This window comes from Neophocaena asiaeorientalis, unplaced genomic scaffold, assembly GCF_003031525.2.
Source record: "Neophocaena asiaeorientalis asiaeorientalis breed wild unplaced genomic scaffold, Neophocaena_asiaeorientalis_V1.1 scaffold110, whole genome shotgun sequence".
NCBI lineage: Eukaryota > Metazoa > Chordata > Mammalia > Artiodactyla > Phocoenidae > Neophocaena > Neophocaena asiaeorientalis.
This window is the reverse complement of record NW_020175053.1, coordinates 7,610,495-7,616,117: the sequence shown is the minus strand read 5'-3', so window position 1 is coordinate 7,616,117 and position 5,623 is coordinate 7,610,495. Positions and strand designations below refer to the sequence as shown.

Below are 5,623 nucleotides of genomic sequence, written 5' to 3'. Positions count from 1 at the left end.
ACGTGCCCACAGCGCCCCCTTATGCTTACGAAAAGGTATTACAGGCACTGCCTGCTGACTCCAGCCTTCCCTGACCCTGAATACACACACACGCACACACACACACACACACGCACAGCAAATTCAACCCTTAACAGGAGCGTTTAGGAGAGAGTACCTATTAGAAATGTTCCTTGTCGGAGGGATAAACTAGGAGTTTGGGATTAACATATATACACTACTATATATAAAATAGATAAATGACAAGGACCTACTGCATAGCACAGGGACCTTATATTCAGTATCTTGTAATAACCTAAAATGGAAAAGAATCTGAAAACGAATATATATAGGTCCAGCCAAACTGACTTCCAAGTATAAAAGTCACAGTGGTTTATGGTATATCAATATGCCATAGTTAGCCACGAAGGCAGACATGCACGTGGAGCTGACATAAGTAAGATCTGAGCACAAGAAACAGGAAAATGCCTTCTGGGATTCAGCTGCCTAGTTTTGAAACTTGGCTCTGTCATTTACACCTGTGTGACCTGTTTCCTCATAAAATCAAGATAATAACAATATCTAGTCCCTAATGTTGCAACGAGAATCAAATGCGTTAAAAATAGAGATGTGCCTGGAATAGAGTAAGCATGGGGTGGTGTTGACTTTTTTTTTTTTTTTAGACCGCGCTGTGATCCTAGTTCCCCCACCAGGGATCAAACCTGCGCTGCCCACATTGGAAGCACAGAGTCTTAACTACTGGACTGCCAGGGAAGTCCTGGTGTAGACTATTAACAGAACTATGAAAATCATGGTCCAGCCTGTGCCCAATCAGAGAGAAGAGAGACCCAGGAGCTCTCAGCCATATAATCCACCAAACCCAGCACCCATGCATAAGTAAGGAGTGTCTAAGGGTCCCTCTGACTCTGAGTCATTTGTCCACGTAAAGGTCACCAGGACAGCCTGACGGCAGCTCCCTGGGAGGTCTGTGGGGAAGACTCAGCTGCAGGGCTGCCCAGGCACAGAGCACAGGCCAGCTGCAGTTTCTCAGCGCTGATGGAGACCCTCAGGCTTCCAGAGCCGACCACTCAGCCGACCACTCGGCCCTAGCACGCGGGGGCCACACAGCCCCCTCTGGGTCCAGGCCTCAAGTCCTTCCCCCTGCTCTGCAGAATGAACCCCTGCGCTGGGTTAAATGATGGAGCTCTGGTTTTGCCTCTCTGCCAGCTGGTGGCACCCGGGATCCAACATTAGCCCTGGACTTCTTAAGTGGGGGCTGTGTGGAGACAGACTGTAAGGTGGCAGGGTGGGGGCCAGGAGAGAGATGGATCAGGATGGTGGCAGCCAAGGCAGGGATGATTGATAGGATCTCAAATATATTTTGAACATAGTAATAGATAACGGGTGAGAAAAAGAGAGGAATCCAGGATGCCTGCAGGCACTGGGCTTGAGCAACCAGGACGATGGAGTTGCCATTTTGGAGATGGAGAACCTGCCAAGGAATGGGTTTGCACCAGGAGTTCTTTTTTGAAAGTGAAATCTCACTGTGACTCAATTTTTTGGCATTTCTCAATCTTAACTTGACTGTAGAATTTTCCTTTTTCCAGACTATAAGGGCTAGTCTTCCAATAAAGGCAAGTTGGGGGAAATGTCTAAGGTAGCAAAGGAATTGTGTGCATGGTATTATTTAAAAAATATCAAAATAAAGCCACGAAAATTATTTTAAACCTTCCATAAACCTATTGCTATAACACAAAAAATTACTTTTATTTTCCAATTCATCTTCCAGATATGTTTTACATAGTTCATTCACTCATTCCACAAATGTTTATAGCATTGAAAGAAGCCTGCTATACACGCATCTGTAGTTTTTAGTTTTTAGTTTAATTATTAGCAGTATATATGTTTTCATGCTCAACATCCAGTTTTCATCTTTGTAGGTAATTATTATTGCCTTCCTGCGGCGAGGAAGAACGGGGTGGAGGGCTTGGCGACCCCGGCCAGGGTAGGGTTTGGGGACCTCTGCGGACCCAGGCGGGGAGGGCTCGGGTGGGGTTTGGGGACCCGTGTGGACCCCGCGTGCTAGGGCCGACTGGAGGACATGCCCCGGAACGCGCGAGCCTCGGAACCTGTGGACGCGGGCGTGCGGCGCCGGAGGGCAGAGGGGGACCCAGTCCGCAGACGGACCCGGAAGCAGGTCGCCTCCGGCCGCCGGGAGCAGGAGGCGGAGCGGAACGGAACCCGGGACGCGGGTGAGCGACGAACGGCGAGCAGCGGGTGGAGGGCGGCTCGGGGTGTGGGCCGAGCCCTGCCGCTGGGAGCCGGTCCCGGCCGGGCTCTGCATTCTCGGCGCCTCCTACCGGGCCACTGGGTTCGGGGAGTGACCGGAGGGAGCCGGCGCTGCGGCTGGAGCCTCTCCGCGCCGAGTCCCCCGCGGCCCCCCAAGGCGGGGTCCGCGTCGCAGGCGGGGACAGAGGCCGCGTCGGGCAGGGTTGGGGTCCAGGCGTCGCCCGCCGCCCCCCGCCCGGTCCGGTCTGGAGGGCGCCGGGGTGTGTTTCTCTGAGCAGTTGGTGTAGACGCGGGGGGTGGGGTGCGGAGGGCACTTTTGTGGACAAATTAGCTGGAAAACTGGGAAGTATTTTCTCACAGTGGCCTCGTCTTCCTTCTTTGTCGCTCAGCCTGTGAGAACAGGACGTGAGAAAGTCACCCCAACGTGGGCTGAGTGGCCAGCGAGCCATAGAGTCCCTAGAGACTTGCCAAAGATCACTGACACTAGTCTGTATTGTTCTGATCCTCAGTCTACTCATAGTTTAAAAAGTTACAGCATAGGCTTCGTAGGGTTGCTAGAAAGATTAAACAAAGTAGCGTTTGCAGCTGTAGCGTGCCTGCAAGGGAGGAGCTTAAGAAAGGGTTCTTTCCCTGACTCCATAGGTGTTTGCTAAAGTCACTAAGGTGGGAAATCCTAGGCCTGTAAATGCCGTGCGGACCACTGCTAGGCCTCCACTCCCAAGCTGAATCCACCTGTGCATAAGACACTGACATGGAAGGACTTTATCCACTGTGTCTCCCAAGGACACATACCATTGTGGTATTGCTGGTGAGTTGACAGGCTAACCTCTACTCTCCTTGACTTTCAGCCCTCTTAATTACAGCCCTAATTTGGGGTGTTTGCTGTCAACATCCTCTTAGCACTTGCTAATCTCCCTTTTTGAAATAAGGGGACAAACTTCAGGCTCGGAGCTTTGGCAGGCAACGATCAAACTTGACAGACCATGTAGGTTACTGGAAAGAATCTAGTTCTGGTTATTGATTATAGGCTTTCAGCTCCTAAGAGGCTATGAAATTTCCCTTTTTTATATATTTAAGCTTTTTCTTCAAGGCAGAAACTTAAGTGAATAATAATGTTGGTAAGGCAGAGATATTAAGATGATGTATAAATGAAGTTTGCAAGCCACTGCTCTCAGCTTCTGTTCTCATTGGCTTCCATTTTGAAATTGGAGATGTGCCTTAATGGAAAAATAGGGAGGCCCCAAGATTATCACAGGCAGTTAATCAGTTAAAACTGCCAAAATCTTTTAAAAGGTGGAACCTGGTGCAGTTTAAAAAGAAAAAAAAAAAAAGTACCTGGCTGGAAGTAAGGAAGCATGAGTTTCAGCCCCAACTTGGTAAATTTCCCAGCTTACCTTTGGCAAATCGCTTTCTCTGGGTCTTAGTTTGTTCTCTCTTGTGATGGTTGTACTGGATCATCACCAAGACTTCTTCCCCCAGGATTCCATGATTCCATATCCTTAAAGAAAGTGATTTTTTCCCCCTAATAAAGCAGTGGTACTCAGGAGGTTACAAAGTACTCATGCAGTGGTGGAGTATAAACTGTTAAACCAGAAGCCCTGTTTCTTTAGAGCCAGAGCTGCTGGAGACAGGCCACATATCAACTGTGGAATAGCAACTACACAGTGACAGGTGGACAGGTGCTCTGAAATTGGGACTGATGCTGATGTGACTTTTGTGACTGTCCAATTGTATCCCTTGTCCTGGATAAATGAGGTAATCCCTTTGAAGATGCTAGGGCAAAATGTTTGTCTCTAAAGGGGTCTTTACAGAAGAATATGTTAATTATTTACTGGAAGAGTATTTAGGATCCTTAGGTATGAAGGGGAGTAGTGAAGATGTAAAACTTCCAGAAACACCATGGAAAGAAGAACATGGGCTTCCCTGGTGGCGCAGTGGTTAGGAATCCACCTGCCAATGCAGGGGATACCGGTTCGAGCCCTGGTCCGGGAAGTTCCCACATGCCGCGGAGCAACTAAGCCCAAGCGCCGCAACTACTGAGCCTGCGCTCTAGAGCCCGCGAGCCACAACTACTGAAGCCCGCGTACCTAGAGTCCATGCTCCATGACAGAAGCCACCGCAGTGAGAAGCCCACGCACCACAACAGAGTAGCCCCCGCTCACTGCAACTAGAGAAAGCCTGCACGCAGCAACGAAGACCCAACGCAGCCAAAAATAAAATTTTTTTTAAAAAGAAAAAAGAACATTGAGTAGGTGAAATGTTTGCAATACTCTTACAGATTTAAAGTCAGTTTTTCAATTTTAGACATCAAAGAAAGCATTTTTATTATTCACTTTGCAGTTAAAATTGCTCTTTATTCAGTCAGTATTTGCTCATCGTCTGTTACTTGTCATTAGAGTAACAGCTCTGTCCTCTTGGAGTTTACGTACGTTCTAGGAACTGTGAGACAAAAAAATAAATACGTAGCTGGAGAGGCTCTCGGGTATAGTGGTTGGTGCTGTAGGGAAGCAAAGCAGGGCTGCCGCTCCGCCCAGGATGCTCACAGAGGCTGGACAGGATGAGGGCTGCGCATGTGTGTTTAAGTCCTGCCGCTTGATCTCTGGTCTTCCCGACCCTACAATTCCTGCCGTGGGGCAGCACAGCACCTCCACCGAGGGCACTGGCAGGACAATTACACGATAATTGCTGGCTGCTCTTGTGACGCAGAAGTGAGAAAACCTAAGGGAATGTTTTAGGATAAGTCCTTCCTACTTTGGAAGGGATGAGAAACTCCCTTTGCTGCCAGTTTCCCCTTCTGGCCTCTGGCTTCTGTGGGTGAGGGAAGGGGAGTCTCTGGGCCGCCTTGAAACTCTGCCCCCGGACACTGCACAGCTCATGCCTGCCCTGTGCCACCCCTGCTCTGCTCTGCCCCTCATGGCACAGGGCAACACACTGAGCGTGCAGTGGGTGCTCTGTAAATCATGTGGGATCCCTGAGCTCGTCCCTGGATGTGGGGGTGCTATGGCCACACGCTCGTAGTTTTGAGAGATGTCATCAAGTCGCTCCGGTCAAATTCCACCAGCCACGTCCGGGTCTGCCTGCCCCCCAGCCCCATCACCTGCGACCCTTGCTGGTGACATAAGTACAGGCCTGTTCTAGCTGTACTTTGCTTGGGGGAATGTTTTGGACATCAGGTCATACCGTAAAGGGCTAATTTCCTCATTATCTAAACGACTCCTTTAGGAGTCTTTTTATTTTATTTTATTTTATTTATTTATTTTATTTATTTTAATAAGACAGCAACCCTCTTGAAAAAAATGGGTACAACTATGAATAAACAGCTGACAGAAAAGGATCCATCCTGTCTTTCCCTAAA

General features: G+C 49.0%; 1 protein-coding gene across 3 annotated transcripts in view; it reads left to right on the top strand.

The window, feature by feature from the left end:
* The first annotated feature begins 2,173 nt into the window (after window positions 1-2,173).
* TOP3B (DNA topoisomerase III beta) overlaps window positions 2,174-5,623 on the top strand; it is a 17,842-nt gene continuing 14,392 nt past the window's right edge. The window contains exons 1-2 of one of the 3 annotated variants that reach the window (XM_024763894.1): window positions 2,174-2,231; window positions 2,911-3,076. The gene's annotated coding sequence lies outside the window, so the exon portion shown is untranslated. The other 2 variants (XM_024763896.1, XM_024763893.1) reach the window with 2 other exon arrangements.